We start from the raw sequence: 20,978 nt of genomic DNA, 5'->3' as shown, positions 1-20,978 counted from the left end.
AGCAAAGACATACTAAGTAACAACCTGATTTATTCAAACCAAACGTGATTTAAAATCCTTTCTGATAAACCTGTTTCTAACATAAATTTCAGTAATTGGTCAGTAAATTTAAAATAAAATATTTGAGATTGAATCAATAATCAAAAACCTCCCAAAAAACAAAAGTCCAAGATTAGATAGCTTCACTGGTGAATTATATTAAACATTTAAAGGGGAAAGAAATACCAATCCATATTAAACTCTTACAAAATAATTAAAAAGATAAGGAAAGACTCCCAAACTCATGTTAAAAGGTCAGCGTTATCCTGATACTTATGGCAAGCTGGCTCCAAACCATAAAAAATAATTGATTTTTACCAAGAAAAAATAATGAAAAGTATATACACATTATACTAGAAGTGCTTCCTAAATTATGTAGTTTCTAAGCAAAGTATGATAAGAAATGTGTGCTCACATATATAATTAGTCACAAGAAATCCTTTTAATTGTAGTTTAGTTTTTATTTTACTTTTTTACTCTCCCATAATACATCATTTATACACTGTACCATGTATTCACCACTCCAAATCAAGTCCCCTTTTATCACTATTTATTCCCCATTTACCCTCTTCTACTTTCCCCATCTCTTTTTCTCTCCTAATCACAACACTGTTGTCATTTTTGTTTTCTTTGCCAAATAGTTCCATCATTTTCACCAAGCCCCCAACTCCCTTTCCCTCTGAGAGCTGTAGTCTGTTCCCCGTATCACTTTATTTAAGTAAATATTTATTTTTGATAACTTATTAAGTATAAATGTCTGTGGTTCTTAAATGCTAATTTAGACCAAATAAATTTGAACTTTGAATAGACTAGATATTAAAAAGTAAACTCTGAAAATAAGTGAAAAAGAAAACCTCCAGTGATCTGTGAAAACAACACAGACTGACTCTAAGTAGACTCTAAAACCAGGCTTTTCTATTTACTGTGTGGTATAGAGCAGTGGTCCCCAACCCCTGGGCCGTGGACCACAGACTGCTACCGGTCTGTGGGCCATTTTGTACCGGTCCACAGAGAAAGAATAAATAACTTACATTATTTCCATTTTATTTATATTTAAGTCTGAACGATATTTTATTTTTTAAAAATGACCAGATTCCCTCTGTTACATCCATCTAAGACTCACTCCTGATGCTTGTCTTGGTCACGTGATATGTTGCCACTAAAATTAAACTCATAAACTAGCAAAATGAGTGAAAAACAAAATTCTATTGAAAGTTTTTTTGTGAAGTGGAAAAGGGCCAGTGAGGAGACAGAAGAAGAATCCATGACCTTGAAGAAAAAGAAGGCTTTATTTAACAGACAATACCAGGAGTCCTACTTGAAGTATGGATTTTTCACAACTGGTGATTCTTGTGCACCAAGGCTGCTCTGCATAATATGTGGCAACCGGCTAAGTAAAGAGGCAATGAAGCCTTCAAAACTGCTTCACCACTTGGAGACCAAGCACCCTACTTTAAAAGACAAGCCTTCTGAGTATTTCAAAAGAAAAAGCATAAACAAGAAGGACAGAAACAATTACTGGTGGCCACTACATCAATAAATACGAGTGCACTGAAAGCATCATACTTGGTGGCTAATCGTATTGCCAAGGCTAAGAAGCCATTCACCATTGGTGAAGAATTGATCCTTCGAGCCACTAAAGACATTTTTCATGAACTTCTAGGAGAGGCTGCGGTTAAAAAGATAGCACAGATGCCTCTTTCAGCTACCACCATCAAACGGCGCATTGAGGAAATAGCAGAGGACATTGAATCACAATTGTTGGAAAGGATTAATAAATCACCGTGGTACGCTCTCCAGGCTGATGAATCTACAGATATTGACAACAAGGTAATGCTACTTGTTTACGTGCGTTATTTTTATCAAGAGGATGTGCACAAGGATATGTTATAGGCACTATCATTGCCAACCAAAACCACAGCCGCAGAACTATTTAAATCGCTGGATGACTCTATATCAGGAAAACTGAAATGGTCTTTTTGTGTCAGCATATGCACAGATAAAGCCGCTGCCATGATCGGAAGGATGTCTGATTTAACTACTCGGATTAAGGAGGTTGCACCTGAATGCGAGTATACGCATTGTGTCATTCACAGGGAAATGCTGGCTAGCTGAAATATACCACCAGAACTTAACAGCGTATTGAATGATGTTGTTAAAGTTACTAACCACATCAAAGCACACGCCCTTCACTTGCGCCTGTTCCAGCAGCTTTGTGAGGAAATGAACGCGGAGCACAGACATCTTCTCTTATACACAGAAATAAGATGGTTATCCCAAGGGAGGTCCCTGGCCAGAGTGTTTCAATTATGAGAGCCGCTACAGAGATTTCTCTCAGAAAAACAGTAAATGCTAGCAGCATATTTCATTGACAAGGAATGGTCGCAAAACTCGCTTACTTGTGCAACATAGTTCATCTCTTCAATGAACTCAATAGATCACTTCAGGGGAAAATGACAACTGCCTTCAAGTTGGCAGATAAAGTAGCTGCATTTAAAGCCAAACTGGATTTGTGGGGACGACACGTGAACAAGGGTATATTTGACATGTTTCAAACATTTGCGAGAATTTTGGAAGAGACTGGGCCCAAGCCTTTATTGTCCCAGCTGGTGCATGATCAACTGTATTTGCTTTTAAAAAAGTTTGAACGCTATTTCCCAAGCACAAAAGACCCATGAATTGCCAAGCAATGGATATGCGATCCATTTGTCAACAAACCAGGTGAATCCAGCGTGTCTATGCAAGAAGAGGATCAACTACTGGAGATTGCAAGTGACAGCGGCCTTAAAAATATGTTCCATACTACAACTCTGCCGGTGTTCTGGATTAAAGTCATGGCAGAATACCCCAAGATCACCACAAAAGCACTAAAAACCCTGTTGCCATTTCTGACATCCTATTTGTGCAAAGCGTGATTTTCTGCAGTGACAGCAACCAAAACAAAATTATAGAATAGACTGGACATAAGCAACACACTTTGGGTGTCATCATCTCCCATTACCCCTGGATGGAACCGTCTCATTGCAGAGAAACAAGCTCAGGATTCCCACTGATTTAGCATTATGGTTGTTGAGAGATAGGCTACTATCTCTCATTCTATATAAACATTATAATAAATAACCTTTAATTTACAATATTTATAACAATGGTGAGTTGTATTTTTCATGCACTTCATATCTGTTTTTGTCTTGTATCTTATTTTTAAGGCATGTTTAAACATTACCATAGCAACTGGAAAGTGTTTGGAGGCAGAGAGGATGTTACTCATGTTATGTTGTTGGTGCGATGTTAAGAGGATGCTTGTAATAAAGTTGCATACGAGTACACAGTGGATTCATATTTATTTTTATTGTCGTAGGTTCATGATTGGTAGCGAGCCTGAACCTATCATATTACAAAATATTACATAGAAAAGAAATTCCATATTAAAAGAAACTGTTGAATAAAATATAATCGTGCAAATCTGCAAATCGATTTTTAGATAAACCAATAAAAGAAAGAAGTTATTCTTATCCTTTTTATTTTTATTCAATTCTGTACATTAGCATCTATTAGTTGCAGCTCCAGTAACTAGCTTGAAGAATATAAATGGTGATAACTAAATAGTTACTTGATTTTTTTGTTTTTTTTTAATAATTTTATTTTTTTTAATGGGACGACATCAATAAATCAGGATACATATATTCAAAGATAACATGTCCAGGTTATCTTGTCATTCAATTATGTTGCATACCCATCACTCAAAGTCAGACTGTCGTCTGCCACCTTCTATCTAGTTTTCTTTGTGCCCCTCCCCTCCCCCTTTCCCTCTCCCTCTCCCCCCTCCCCCCATAACCACCACACTCTTATCAATGTCTCTTAGTCTCACTTTTATATCCCACCTACGTATGGAATAATGCAGTTCCTGTTTTTTTCTAATTTACTTATTTCGCTTCGTATCATGTTATCAAGATCTCACCATTTTGCAGTAAATGATCCGGTGTCATCATTTCTTATGGCTGAGTAGTATTCCATAGTGTATATGTGCCACATCTTCTTTATCCAGTCATCTATTGACGGGCTTTTTGGTTGTTTCCATGTCCTGGCCACTGTGAACAATGCTGCAATGAACATGGGGCTGCATGTGTCTTTACGTATCAATGTTTCTGAGTTCTTGGGGTATATACCCAGTAGAGGGATTGTTGGGTCATAAGGTAGTTCTATTTTCAGTTTTTTGAAGAACTACCATACTTTCTTCTATAATCGTTGTACTACTTTACATTCCCACCAACAGTGAATGAGGGTTCCTTTTTCTCCACAGCTTCTCCAATATTTGCTATTACCTGTCTTGTTAATAATAGCTAATCTAACAGGTGTGAGGTGGTATCTCATTGCAGTTTTGATTTGCATTTCTCTAATAAATAGTTACTTGTTTTGAGAACTAAACAAAAGAAAGAAAAAGAGGGAGAGTTAATAAGTTAGAACACAAGTAATTTAAGAAAAGAAAGATATTATTGTCTGTGGCTATTTATTGTACCTTATTAAGACAAATTTTGATGTTTCCTTCTTTTAATTCTTATTAATTTAGATTATTAATGTAAGTAAAATAAGAACTGTTTTCTCATCACTTTCTGGTTGACCAATGCCAAGTAGTCAATAAGCTAGGCATTTGCAAGAAAAATAAATGACTTTATCACTTATCTGGCTGATGATTAAAAACAAACACACATTGGACAACTTTGAAATCACTAGAATGTCCCAGGAAAAATAAGCATTATAAAAAATAGGCTTCTATGTTTAATAATAGGAATCTCATTACATAGATAAGTTAATAAAAAGACCTAGACAATAGGCAATGAGCTGCATATATTAACATCATTTCAAATATTATGAAAATATTGTTTCCTTACATGAATGGTTAGCAATTATTAATGCAAGAGTGTTCATAAAGAGCAACACTCTAAATATTTAAAGGTTGTAGTATTGACTATGTATTTTACTTTTTGGGGAAATAGATAATCAAGAAGCCTGCTGAATGGGATAATTTAGTGATATTTGGACATTATTGTAGGTAGAAAAATTTTAGTTTCTTTTTTTTCTTATTATTAAGTGAGAGGCGGGGGGCAGAAAGACAGACTCCCACATGTGCCCCACTGGAATCCACCTGGGAAGGCCCCTAGAGGCAATGCTGTGCCCAACTTAGACCATTGTTCCATTGCTTAGCAACTGCGCTATTTTTAACACCTGAGGTGAGGACTTAAAACCATCCCCAGGGCTTAGGGCTAACTTTGCTCAAACCATTTGAGCCATGGCTGAAGGGGGGGAAGAGAGAGAAGAGAGAAAGGAAGGGGAAGAGATGGAAAAGCAGTTGGACACTTTTCCTGTGTGCCTTGACCAGGAATCGAACATAAGACCTCCACATGCCCGACCAATGTTCTATCACTGAGCAAAACAACCAGGAAAATTTTAGTTTCAAGAATATATCCAGGAGTGACTTCACGGAAATGGCGCCGTGAGCAGCGCGTCCGACAGATCTCCCCAAAATCACAACAAATTTATCAACTAGAAACAGGAAAATTTATCTTCGGAGCAAACTGAAAGCAAAAGGACTATTATCACTCGAATCTGAGAGACGAGGGTGTGGAGGAAGCTACCGCAGGGACGTTCATTCAAGCCGCGAGAAAGTGCGCCTGTGGTAAGTCATCCCGCACTCGGAAGCCGCCGCCGGCCGCCGCCGCCGCCGCCAGCCGCCGCGAGCAGCGCCCGGGTCGGTTGCAGGGCGAGCGGCAAGCAGCCGCTGGCGCGCTCCCGGTCTGGTTGCAGACCGAGCATTGCAGACCGAGCACCGCTAACGTTCCCAGCGGCCCGCGAACGGGGAGCGGGAGAGGCCCCAGGACGGTATTCCCTACTTGGGAGATTCTCTCCGCGGGCGGGCGGGGCACCTCACCCAGCCATTCAAGCTAACAATCAAGCGTTGGGGGAGGGGCGCGCGCAGGCAGCCTGAAATACCTTCGGGAGCACAGCTGCGACCCAATTACTAAAATTAACTTAACCCGTGAAATCTGCGCACCCTCGGTTCTAATTGATAAGATCTCTCTCAGTTCACCGACCCAAGACAAGAGGCGTGATATTTTTTGGTGCCTCTCGCTAAAGGGGCGGGGGCAACTTCTGATTGATAGAGCCTCCATATTCAGGGATAAACACTAACAAGAAGGACTTGGCAGATAATAAGATCTATACCACACTAGTCGCAAGCAGAGACTAGTGCCTCTTCTTACCGGCCAAAACAGGCTACAAAGAGTGGAAAGCCTGGGTTGAGAGGTCCAACGGAATGCTAGGCACTGAACAATCACCTTGACAACAATTGACTCCCACCCCCGCCTGATTACACTGGAAGCCCTGACTGTCAGAGCCTTTCCCAGAGCCTTGCACTGAGTGGGGATAGAGTGGGGATTTCCCAGCTCTTTGAGTCTCTTACTCCCCAGGCAGAAGCAGTGGCAGCCTTGTGGCTGGATCGCCAGGCTGCTGGTTCGGGAGGGGGGGACTGGGAGAGAGAATCCACGAAGGCGAACTCTCTCGTCGTTAGACCCTGCAGACGCCAGCAGGCCTTGACTACCAACAAGACTAAAGCCAATTGTGTGACATTGCCATAGAACACCATCAACTGCAAGTCCCTGCCTGGGTGTGGCGCAGGGGCAGGGCCTGGGGTGCAGAGTCGCCAACCGGGAAGAGGGAGAGAGGAGAAGGAGAAAGAGGTTGACATCTCAAAATCAGGAAAAATCCACAGACTTTGCAGCTTGTTCCACTGTTTGTTGGGGTTTTTATTGTTGTTTTTGTTTTTTTTTTTGTTTTTTTTTTGTTGTTGTTGTTGTTTGTTCCTTCTATCTTATTGCCTTTATTTCCTCCACCTAAGTCCTTCTATTCTCTGCCCATCTTATGCTTCCCTTTTCTTGAACTACACTACCCATAAGTGTTACATTTTATTTCTCTTCTTCATCCTCACCCTCCTTTGGGGTTATACTCCAGGACACTTAATTCTCACTCTCTCCTCTTTTGTTTTTTTTTTGCCTTATTTTGTCTTTTTCTCTTCCTTATTTATTTCTTCCTTCGTTTTTCTCTTTTTCTTATTTTTTCCTTTCTATTCGTTTTTTCTTTTCTCGTTTTACTTTCCTCCCATTTAATCCTCAATCACGAACAAATTAGTTAATTTGGGACTCAAGGTTTTTTTTGGCTTTGTTTTTCTTTTTCGGTTTTGTTTTTGTTTTTTTCTGGTTGGTTTGTTTTTGTGGCATTTTGGGTCCTCCCAACCCAAGGTCTCCATTGTATTTGGTCTTTGCTCCACTTAATACAACGTATTTTTACTTATTATTTTTATTTTTTCTTCTTGATTATTCCTTTTTTTGTCCTTTTTTCTGGTTCCCTCTTGTCCCTCTCATTATATCTCTTGGTTGACCGTCACCCGCAGGCAGATCAACTTATGCTTGTCTAAGATTTTCTTCTTTTTTTTTATTTTATTATTTTTTATTTTTTTATTTTTTTTATTTATTTTTTTATTTTTTACCCCTTGAACTCTTCACCGCAAACCAGGCCCTCCATTATAGGCACGATATTTCCCTGAGGAGGGGAGAGGAGGGAAGGAGAACAAAGAAAAAAAAAAGGGGGAAATAATAAATTATTACTGCTTTTTTTTGTGGGGTGTTTTACCCTTTGGTTTTTTTTGTTGTTGTTGTTGTTGTTGTTTTTTTTTTGTTTGTTTTTTGTTTGTTTTTTTTTGTTTTTTTGTTTTTTTGTTTTTTACTTTTTACTCTTTATTAATTCTAATTAGTGCTATCAACAAGACCACCCTCAGATGCCAATAAGAAAGAGGAAATCGAATATTATGGATACAAAAGAAAGAGAGGTAACACAAATAGATGTGGAAAAATCTATGGAGAAAAGACTTAACATATTGGAAGCCTTGGAGCTAAATGACAGAGAATTTAAAATAGAAATCTTAAAAATACTCAGAGATATACAAGAAAACACGGAAAGGCAATATAGGGAGAACAGAAAACAACTCAATGAACACAAAGAATATATTACCAAGGAAATTGAAACTATAAAAACAAATCAAACAAAAATGAAAAACTCAATTCACGAACTGAAAAACGAGGTAAAAAGCTTAGCTAGCAGAACAACCCAGATTGAAAATAGGATTAGTGAAATAGAAGACAAACAACTTGAGGCACAACAGAGAGAAGAAAGAGACTCAAAAATAATAAAAAACGAGAAAGCCCTACAGGAATTATCTGACTCCATCAGAAAGAATAACATAAGAATAATAGGTATATCAGAGGGAGAAGAGAAAGAAAATGGAATGGAGAATATACTCAAACAAATAATAGACGAGAACTTCCCAAGCCTGTGGAAAAAACTAAAGCCTCAAATTCAAGAAGCAAACAGAACACCGAGTTTTCTTAACCCCAACAAACCCACTCCAAGGCACATCATAATAAAGATGACACAAACCAATGACAAAGAAAAAATTCTCAAGGCAGCCAGGGAAAAGAAGAGTACAACATATAAAGGAAGGCCTATTAGATTATCATCAGATTTCTCAGCAGAAACTCTACAAGCTAGAAGAGAGTGGACCCCAATATTTAAAGCCCTGAAAGAGAGGAACTTTCAGCCAAGAATACTATACACATCAAAGCTATCCTTCAAGTATGAAGGAGATATAAAAACATTCACAAATACAGAAAAGATGAGAGAATTTATCACGAGAAAGCCCCCACTCCAGGAAATACTAAAGGGGGTTTTCCAACCAGATTCAAAGAACAAAAGAAAACAACACCACAAGTAACAGCTCCACCAAGAACACAATAAAACCAAACTTAAACTGTGACAACAAAGGAAAAAAAAAAGGGGGGGGAGAGAATGGAGATTAACAGTAGCAAAGGACGATGAAGTGCAGAAATACTTATAAGATAGGGTACTACAATGAATATGGTAGGTACCCTTTTCATTACTTAATGGTAACCACCCTAGAAAAAACCACCACAAAAACACATGACGTAAAAAAGGTAGCAACAGAGGAAAGAAGTATGGAACACAAACAAACAGAAACAAAAGATAGAAAAACAAAAGAGAAGAATCAAACTCGATACAAAACTAACAGAAAGCAATTTATAAAATGGCAGTAGGGAACCCACAAGTGTCAATAATTACACTAAATGTAAATGGATTAAACTTACCAATAAAAAGACACAGAGTAGCAGAATGGATTAAAAAAGAAAATCCAACTATATGCTGCCTACAAGAAACACATCTAAGCAACAAGGATAAAAACAAATTCAAAGTGAAAGGCTGGAAAACAATACTCCAAGCAAACAACACCCCAAAAAAAAGCAGGTGTAGCAATACTCATATCTGATAATGCTGACTACAAGACAGAAAAAGTACTCAGAGACAAAAATGGTCACTTCATAATGATTAAGGGGACACTGAATCAAGAAGACATAACAATCCTTAATATATATGCACCAAACCAAGGAGCACCAAAATATATAAGACAGCTACTTATTGACCTTAAAACAAAAACTAACAAAAATACAATCATACTTGGAGACCTCAATACTCCGCTGACGGCTCTAGATCAGTCATCCAAACAGAGAATCAATAAAGATATAGTGGACTTGAACGAAATACTAGAACACCTGGATATGATAGACATCTACAGGACACTTCATCCCAAAGCGACAGAGTATATATTTTTCTCTAGTGTACATGGAACATTCTCAAGAATTGACCATATGTTGGGCCACAAAGACAATATCAGCAAATTTAGAAAAATTGAAATTGTACCAAGCATATTTTCTGATCATAAAGCCTTGAAACTAGAATTCAACTGCAAAAAAGAGAAGGAAAAACCCACAAAAATGTGGAAACTAAACAACATACTTCTAAAAAATGAATGGGTCAAAGAAGAAATAAGCGCAGAGATCAAAAGATACATACAGACAAATGAAAATGAAAATACGACATATCAGAATCTCTGGGATGCAGCAAAAGCAGTAATAAGAGGAAAGTTCATATCACTTCAGGCCTATATGAACAAACAAGAGAGAGCCGAAATAAACCACTTAACTTCACACCTTAAGGAACTAGAAAAAGAAGAACAAAGACAACCCAAAACCAGCCGAAGAAAGGAGATAATAAAAATCAGAGCAGAAATAAATGAAATAGAGAACAGAAAAACTATAGAAAAAAATCAATAAAACAAGGAGCTGGTTCTTTGAAAAGGTCAACAAAATTGACAAACCCTTGGCAAGACTCACCAAGGAAAAAAGGCACAGGACTCAAATAAATAAAATCCAAAATGAAAGAGGAGAGATCACCACAGACATCATAGATATACAAAGAATTATTGTAGAATACTATGAAAAATTATATGCCACCAAATACAACAATCTAGAAGAAATGGATAAATTCCTAGAACAATACAACCTTCCTAGACTGAGTCATGAAGAAGCAGAAAGCCTAAACAGACCAATCAGCAGGGAGGAAATAGAAAAACCTATTAAAAACCTCCCCAAAAATAAAAGTCCAGGCCCAGACGGTTATACTAGTGAATTCTATCAAACATTCAAGGAAGACTTAGTTCCTATTCTACTCAAAGTCTTCCAAAAAATTGAAGAAGAAGCAATACTTCCGAACACATTTTATGAGGCCAACATAACCCTCATACCAAAACCTGGCAAGGATGGCACAAAGAAAGAAAACTACAGACCAATATCTCTAATGAATACAGATGCTAAAATTCTAAACAAAATACTGGCAAACCGAATACAACAACATATTAAAAAAATAATACATCATGATCAAGTGGGATTCATCCCAGAATCTCAAGGATGGGTCAACATACGCAAAACGGTTAACGTAATACACCATATCAACAAAACAAAGAACAAAAACCACATGATCTTATCAATAGATGCAGAAAAGGCTTTTGATAAAATACAACACAATTTTATGTTTAAGACTCTCAACAAAATGGGTATAGAAGGAAAATATCTCAACATGATAAAGGCCATATATGATAAACCATCAGCTAACATCATATTAAATGGCACTAAACTGAAGGCTTTCCCCCTTAAATCAGGAACAAGACAGGGTTGTCCACTCTCTCCACTCTTATTTAACGTGGTGCTAGAAGTTCTGGCCAGAGCAATCAGACAAGACAAAGAAATAAAAGGCATCCATATTGGAAAAGAAGAAGTAAAGGTATCACTTTTTGCTGATGATATGATCCTATACATCGAAAACCCGACGGACTCCACTAAAAGATTATTAGAAACAATAAACCAATACAGTAAGGTCGCAGGATACAAAATTAACATACAGAAGTCCATAGCCTTTCTCTATGCCAACAATGAAATATTAGAAAACGAACTCAAAAAAATAATCCCCTTCACGATTGCAACAAAAAAAATAAAATACCTAGGAATAAACATAACAAAGAATGTAAAGGACCTATATAATGAAAATTACAAAGCATTGTTAAGGGAAATCGAAAAAGATACAATGAGATGGAAAAATATTCCTTGTTCTTGGATAGGAAGAATAAATATAATCAAAATGGCCATATTACCCAAAGCAATATACAAATTTAATGCAATTCCCATCAAAATTCCTATGAGATTTTTTAAAGAAATGGAACAAAAAATCATCAGATTTATATGGAACTATAAAAAACCCCGAATAGCCAAAACAATCCTAAAGAAAAAGAATGAAGCTGGGGGCATTACAATACCTGACTTTAAACTATATTATAGGGCCACAATAATCAAAACAGCATGGTATTGGCAGAAAAATAGACACTCAGACCAATGGAACAGAATAGAAAGCCCAGAAATAAAACCACATATATATGGTCAAATAATCTTTGATAAAGGGGCCAACAACACACAATGGAGAAAAGAAAGCCTCTTCAACAAATGGTGTTGGGAAAACTGGAAAGCCACATGCAAAAGAATGAAACTGGACTACAGCCTGTCCCCGTGTACTAAAATTAATTCAAAATGGATCAAATTCCTAAATATAAGACCTGAAACAATAAAGTACATAGAAGAAGACATAGGTACTAAACTCATGGACCTGGGTTTTAAAGAACATTTTATGAACTTGACTCCAATGGCAAGAGAAGTGAAGGCAAAGATAAATGAATGGGACTACATCAGAATAAAAAGTTTTTGCTCAGCAAGAGAAACTGATATAAAAATAAACAGACAGCCAACTAAATGGGAAATGATATTTTCAAACAACAGCTCAGATAAGGGCCTAATTTCCAAAATTTACAAAGAACTCATAAAACTCAACAACAAACAAACAAACAATCCAATAAAAAAATGGGAAGAAGACATGAATAGACACTTCTCCCAGGAAGAGATACAAATGGCCAACAGATATATGAAAAAATGCTCAGCTTCATTAGTTATTAGGGAAATGCAAATCAAAACTACAATGAGATACCACCTCACCCCTGTTAGATTAGCTGTGATCAACAAGACGGGTAATAGCAAATGTTGGAGAGGCTGTGGAGAAAAAGGAACCCTCATTCACTGTTGGTGGGACTGTAAAGTAGTACAACCATTATGGAGGAAAGTATGGTGGTTCCTCAAAAAACTGCAAATAGAACTACCTTATGACCCAGCAATCCCTCTACTGGGTATATACCCCAAAACCTCAGAAACATTGATACGTGAAGACACATGTAGCCCCATGTTCATTGCAGCACTGTTCACAGTGGCCAAGACATGGAAACAACCAAAAAGCCCTTCAATAGAAGACTGGATAAAGAAGATGTGGCACATATACACTATGGAATACTACTCAGCCATAAGAAACAATGACATCAGATCATTTACAGCAAAATGGTGGGATCTTGATAACATTATAAGGAGTGAAATAAGTAAATCAGAAAAAAACAAGAACTACATGATTCCATACATTGGTGGAACATAAAAATGAGACTAAGAGACATGGACAAGAGTGTGGTGGTTACCAGGTGTGGGGGGAGGGAGGACAGGGGGAGAGTTAGGGGCAGGGGGAGGGGCACAGAGAACTAGATAGAGGGTGGCGAAGGACAATCTGACTTTGGGCGAGGGGTATGCAACATAATTTAATGACAAAATAACCTAGACATGTTTTCTTTGAATATATGTACCCTGATTTATTAATGTCATCCCATTACCATTAATAAAAATTTATTTAAAAAAAAATAATAAAATAAAATAAAATAAATTTAAAATTCAAAAAAAAATATTTAGATAAATGTGTTAGTACATTTTGCAAATAAAAATACCTTATATTTGTATAACAAAAAAAAAAAAAAAAGAATATATCCAAATAACACCATGTCATATGGAAGTTCACTCAAATATCAAGACATTTCATATCATTTGTTTCAGTAGCTGATTCATTGACTCAATACGGAAAGGCTGGTATTTTTGTGATCCTGTTGCTCTTTCCCAAAAGGATGCAAAATAGTTGTCATAGTTTTAGGCACCCTATTTATATCACAGTCCATCTACATGTTTATTTAGCCAGAAATCTTGACATTTAGGTACAAGTCAGACTGGTATTAAGAAATATTTACCTTTTATCTCATATAGTTTATAAGTAAATAGAGCATAAAAGTTTGGGGAATGAGATTTAGCTGACCTACACTTTCTGCCACAGACGTAAAGCTATTTAATGTAGAAATATATTGCTAAGAGGAGTTATGTTCCCTATTGGATGTGCTCTTTCAATGTGGTTGATCCTATTGATAACAGCAGCCACGTTCTACTATCAAATGACTCTTAGATGCACTGGAAGAAAAATATTCTATTAGAAAAAATCATTTGCTTCATTCAATGTGGAATTTATTTTTGTTCTTGTGTTTAAAATAAGTTTTAACAAGTAACATGAGATTCTTTAAAGATATGTTTACTTTATGAATATATAAAGCAACATGTTGATTTAGTATCTTCCTTAGAATCATTGCAATGTTAATGTTTAAATTATAATTGATAAATCAGATCAAAACTGTGAATAGGATATATTATGGAAGTTTTAGTAAAAAGTGCTTTGTTAATTTTTAAAAGAAGTAGAACACAAATACATAAAAATATATTTTTAATCAAAATATGCCATTGCTCAAATCGACTTAATTCATCATTAAGATTCCTTAAGATTGGGGGGGGGAAAGATGGCAGCAATTAGGCGGAAGCACAGATGCTCAGCTCTCACCACCAATCTGGAATACAAATCAATTTAGGGAAAATCAGCATGAAAAATCAACTCTGAACTGCAAGAACAGCTCTCAAAAACCAAGGAGCAAAGAAGAAGCCACAACAATCCTGGTAGGGAGTGCCTGAATCTCCTCTGCTTACAGGAACGGAGGGGGGTGTGAGGCTGAGAGCCCAGAGGGGATCTCACACAGGGAAAAGAGCAGAAATTACTGCTCACAGCCACTTGCCTGGCGACCAGGGAGCGAGGTGTGTTGAAAAGACTAGCTTATCTACCAAGTGGAAAGGACAGGGAGAGGGACAGACTGTGAGGGCCTAAGGAATGCATGAAACGAACTAAAAAAGCTGACTCATCCGTGCTGGAGGCAGCCATAGCTGGGGGAGAGATTGAAACTTTCACAAAACAGAGCTGAAGTGCTTCCAGATCAGAGATCTCCAGATATCTATACAGCTCCAATCAGCGCAACAAGACACAGCTGAAAACAAGAACTGGGAAGGAGGGGCAGTAACTCAGGTCTCCATGGAGATCTGAGATACACCTCCCCCTACTGAAGCTGAGAAAACACCCTGCCCCCAGTGAGATTAGCTGTCTAACGAGGCCTTCAGAGTCTCAGGTTACACCCATCGCATTCCTGGATACAGTTTCAAGGAAGCCCCCTGCTGAGATCAGTAAACAAGACTATCACCTGTTAAGAAAACAAACAAATCAAAACTTCAAAGCTGCCCAAATCCAAAAGTGGATTACAAATAACAGCTGATACCAACCAGAGAAGACATAGAAATAACACAACTGAAAACTGGAGGCACACAACACCAACCCTAGACTCAACCAACTCTACAAGTAAAACACCCAAATACAGATGATGAGAAGACAAAGAAGTGCAATACAAATGAAACCACAAGAGACACCTTCAAGAGATGAACTGAGTGATATGGAAATAATCAAACTTCCAGATACGGAGTTCAAAATAATGATTGTAAGGATGCTTAGGAATCTTAGAACAACAACGGATGGTCATTATGAACACCTAAATAAAGAAATAGCAAGTATAAAAAAGAATCAGTCGGAGATGACAAATAAAATATCAGATATAAAGACCACAATGGAAGGAATTTAAAACAGGATATATAGAGCAGAGGATCGAATCAGCGAGTTAGAGAACAACTGGAATGAAGGCATGAAAGCAGAAAAGAAAAGAGAAAAGAGACTCAAAAAGTCAGAGGAAACTATTAGAGAGCTCTGTGACAACATGAAGAGAAATAACATCCGCATCATAGGGGTTCCTGAAGAAGAAGTAAAGGAACAAGGGATAGAGACTTTGTTCAATCATATCATAGCTGAAAACTTCCCTAAATTTATGCAGGAGAAACTCTCACAAGTTCAAGAAGTACAGAGGACTCCATTAAAGAGGAACCCAAAGAAACCTACACCAAGACACATTATAATTAAAATACCAAAGCTAAGCGATAAAGAGAAAATATTAAAAGCTGCAAGAGAAAAAAAGGCTATCACCTACAAAGGAGCTCCCATAAGGATGACATCCGACTTCTCAACAGAAACACTTGAGGCCAGAAGGAAATGGCAAGAAATATTCAAAGTAATGCAGAACAAGAACCTACAACCAAGACTACTTTATCCAGCAAGGCAATCGTTTAAAATTGAAGGAGAAATAAAAAGCTTCCCAGACAAAAAACAACTCAAGGAATTCATTACAGCCAAACCAATGCTGCAGGAAATGTTAAGGGGCCTGCTGTAAACAGATCAATCTGGGAAAAGAATATAGCAAAAAAGGAATACACCTTTAAAGAAGAAAATGGCATTAAACAACTACATATCAATAATAACCTTAAATGTAAATGGATTAAATGATCTAATCAAAAGACATAGGGTAGCGGCGTGGATAAGAAAACAAGACCCATACATATGTTGTCTACAAGAGACACATCTTAGAACAAAAGACACACATAGATTGAAGGTAAAAGGATGGAAAAAAAAACATTTCATGCAAACAGAAATGAAAAAAAAGTTGGGGTAGCAATACTTATATCAGACAAATTGGACTTTAAAACAAAGGATATAGTAAGAGATAAAGAAGGCCACTACATTATGATAAAGGGAGTAATCCAACAGGAAGATATAACTATTATAAATATCTATGCACCTAATATAGGAGCACCCAAATATATAAAGCAGACTTTGATGGATTTAAAGAGCGAGATCAACAGCAATACTATAATAGTAGGGGATTTCAATACCCCACTAACATCACTAGATCAATCCTCAAGAAAGAAAATTAGCAAAGAAACAGCAGATTTATTGGAAACACTAGATCAACTCAATTTAATAGATATTTCAGAACCTTTCACTCTAAAGCAGCAGAATATACATTCTTTTCAAGTGCTCATGGTACATTCTCTAGGATAGACCATATGTTAGGGCACAAAAGTGCTCTCAACAAATTTAAGAAGACTGAAATCATATCAAGCACTTTCTCCGATCACAATGGAATGAAACTAGAAATGAATCACAACAGAAAAACTCAAAAATTCTCAAACACATGGAAACTACATAGCAGGTTGTTAAATAATGAGTGAATTAAAAATGAGATCAAAGAAGAAATAAAAAAATTCATAGAAACAAATGAAAATGAGCATACAACAACTCAAAATTTATGGGACACAGTGAAAGCAGTGCTGAGAGGGAAGTTCATAGCAGTACAGGCACACTTTCAGAAGCTAGAAAAAGCTCAAATAAACAACTTAACCCTGCATCTAAAAGAATTAGAAAAAGAACAGCAAGTAAAGCTCAAATGTAGTAGAAGGAAGGAAATAATAAAGATCAGAGCAGAAATAAATGACATAGAGGCTAAAGAAAAAATACAGAGGATCAATGAAACTAGGAGCTGGTTCTTTGAAAAGGTAAACAAGATTGATGAACTTTTAACTAGACTCACCAAGAAAAAGAGAGAGAGGACTCAAATAAATAAAATTAGAAATGAGAGAGGAGAAATAACAACTGACAAAACAGAAATACAAAATATTGTAATAAAATACTATGAAGAATTGTATACCAAAAAACTAGACAACCTAGATGAAATGGACAAATTCCTTGAAGCATACAATCTTCCAAAAATCAATCTGGAAGAATCAGAAAACCTAAACAGACCGATTACAACAAATGAGATTGAAACAGTTATCAAAAAACTCCCAACAAAGAAAAGTCTGGGGCCTGATGGCTTTACAACGGAATTCTACCAAATATTCAAAGAACAACTAACTCCTATTCTTCTCAAACTATTTCAAAAAATTTAAGAGGAAGGAAGACTTCCAAGCTCCTTTTATGAGGTGTGCATAATTCTCATAATTCTGATTCCAAAACCAGGCAAAGACAACACAAAGAAAGAAAATTATAGACCAATATCTCTGATGAATATAGATGCTAAAATCCTCAACAAAATATTAGCAAACCGGATCCAACAATATATGGAAAAAATCAGACACCATGATCAAGTGGGATTTATTCTGGGGAGGCAAGGCTGGTACAATATTCATAAATCAATCAATGTGATTTATCACATAAACAAAAAGGAAAAGAAAAACCACAGGATGATTTCAATAGATGCAGAAAAAGCATTTGATAAAATCCAGTACCCATTCATGATCAAAACTCTCAGCAAAGTGGGAATACAGGGAACATACCTCATCATGATAAAAGGCATGTATGACAAACCCACAGCCAACATCATACTCAATGGCCAAAATTAAAAGCAATACCCTTAAGATCAGGAAAAAGGCAGGGGTGCCCCCTTTCACCACACTTATTTAACATGGTCCTGGAAGTCCTAGCAACAGCAATCAGACAAGAAGAAGAAATAAAAGGCATTCAAGTTTGAAAAGAAGAAGTAAAACTATCATTATTTGCAGATGATATGATATTGTATATAGAAAACTCTAAAGTCTCAGTCAAAAAGCTACTGGATCTGATAAATGAATTCATCAAAGTGGCAGGATATAAAATCAATACTCAGAAATCAGAGGCATTATTATACACCAACAATGAACAGTCAGAAAGAGAAATTAAGGAACCAATCCTCTTCACAGTTACAACCAAAAAAATAAAGTACCTAGGAATAAACTTAACCAAGGAGACTAAAGACTTGTACTCGGAAAATTACAAAGCATTGATAAAAGAAATCAAGGAAGATACAAACAAGTGGAAGCATATACCGTGCTCATGGTTAGGAAGAATAAACATCATTAAAATATCTATATTACCCAAAGCAATCTATAAATTCAATGCAATACCAATTAAAATACCAATGACATACTTCAAAGATATAGAACACATATTCCAAAAATTTATATGGAACCAAAAGAGAACAGGAATAGCCTCAGCAATCTTAAAAAAGAAAAATACAGTGGGAGGTATCACACTTCCTGATATCAAGTTATATTACAAGGCCATTGTACTCAAAACAGCCTGGTACTGGCATAAGAACAGGCTTATAGAACAATGGAACAGAACAGAGAACCCAGAAACAAACCCACAGTTCTATGGACAACTGATATTTGACAAAGGAGGTAAGGAAATACAATAGTGTAAAGACAGCCTCTTTAACAAATGGTGTTGGGAAAATTGGACAGCTACATGCAAAAAAATGAAACTAGATCACCAGCTTACACCACTCACAAAAATAAACTCAAAATAGATAAAAGACGTAAATATAGGCCGTGAAACCATAAGCATCTTAGAAGAAAACATAGGCAGTAAGCTCTCGGACATCTCTCGGAGCAATATATTTGCTGATTTATCTCCACGGGGAAGTGAAATTAAAGACAGGATAAACAAATGGGACTATATCAAACTAAAAAGCTTTTGCACAGCTAAAGACAACAAGAACAGAATAAAAAGACAAACTACACAATGGGGGAACATATTTGACAATATGTCTGATAAGGGGTTAATAACCAAAATTTATAAAGAACTTGTAAATCTCAACACCAGGAAGACATACAATCCAATCCAAAAATGGGCAAAAGAGATGAATAGACAGTTCTCCAAAGAGGACATACAGATGGCCAATAGGTATATGAAAAAATGCTCAACATCATTAATTATTAGAGAAATGCAAATTAAAACCACAATGAGATATCACCTCACACCAGTCAGAATGATGCTCATCAACAAAACAACACAGGATAAGTGCTGGCAAAGATGTGGAGAAAAGGGAACCCTCCTGCACTGCAGGTGGGAATGCAGACTGGTGTAGCCACTGTGGAAAACAGTATGGAGATTCCTCAAAAAACTGAAAATCGAACTGCCTTTTGACCCAGCTATCCCACTTTTTGGAATATACCCCAAGGACACCATAGAACGGCTCCAAAAGGAGAAATGCACCCCCATGTTTGTGGCAGCATTGTTCACAATAGTGAAGATCTGGAAACAGCCCAAGTGTCCGTCAGAGGATGAGTGGATTAAAAAGCTTTGGTACATATATACTGTGGAATACTACTCAGCCATAAGAAATGATGACATCAGATCATTTACAATAACATGGATGGACCTTGATAACATTATACGGAGTGAAGTAAGTAAATCAGAAAAAAAAACTAAGAACTATATGAATCCATACATAGAAGGGACATAAAAATGAGACTCAGTGACATGAACAAGAATGTGATGGGAACAGGGGTAGGGGGTGGGGTGAGGCGGGATGGGGTGAAGAAGGAGAGAGGGGTTGGGGGAGGGGAGGGGCACAAAGAAAACCAGATAGAAGGTGACAGAAGACAATTTAGCTTTGGGGGAGGGGTATACAGCACAATCAAATATCAAAATAATCTAGAGATGTTTTCTCTCAACATATGTACCCTGATTTATCAATGTCACTGCATTAAATTTAATAAATAAATTTAAGCAGGCATCCCCAAACTTCGGCCTGTGGGCCGCATGTGGTCCCCTGAAACCATTTATGCGTTCCCCTGAGGCCATTTATCCGGCCCCCCGCCGCACTTCTGAAAGAACATCTCTTTCATTGGTGGTCAGTGAGAGGAGCACTGTATGTGGCGGCCCTCCAATGGTCTGAGGGACAGTGAACTGGCTCCCTGTGTAAAAAGTTTGGGGACCCCTGGTAGGGTATGTAATCAATAATGCTGTAATAACTATGGATAGGGCCAGGTGGGTATTTGAATTACTGAGGGGACCACTTCATTAATCACAGAATTGTCTAACCACTATACTGTACACCTGAAAGTAATATAAAATAATATTGAATGTAAAAAAATAAAAATTAAAAAATTAAATTAAAAAAAAAGATTCCTTAAGCTTACAAGTCTAGCTATGCATTTTAATCCCCTGAGATAATTTTCAAATCAATATCCATGGTTCTACATCAGTCAGAATGAGTAAAAATCTCAGCATTGATAGTGGAAGAGTGTTTTAATATATTTCTATTGCCAATAAGTCACCAGATGGTTCTTATGCATTAGTCCTCAGACTAATATATATTTAATGACAAGTATATAGCCTAATGTTTCACACCATTTTTTTAGTGACAGAAAGACAGACAGGGGCAGAGAGACATGAAGGGAGAGCAATGAGAAACATCAATTGTTTACTGTAGCACTTTAAGTATTCATTTATTGCTTTCTCATATGTGCCTTGACCAGGGGACTCCAACAGAGCAAGTCACC

The sequence above is a fragment of the Saccopteryx leptura genome, chromosome X (assembly GCF_036850995.1).
Source record: "Saccopteryx leptura isolate mSacLep1 chromosome X, mSacLep1_pri_phased_curated, whole genome shotgun sequence".
NCBI classification, from domain to species: Eukaryota; Metazoa; Chordata; class Mammalia; order Chiroptera; family Emballonuridae; genus Saccopteryx; species Saccopteryx leptura.
This window is presented reverse-complemented; position numbering follows the sequence as displayed.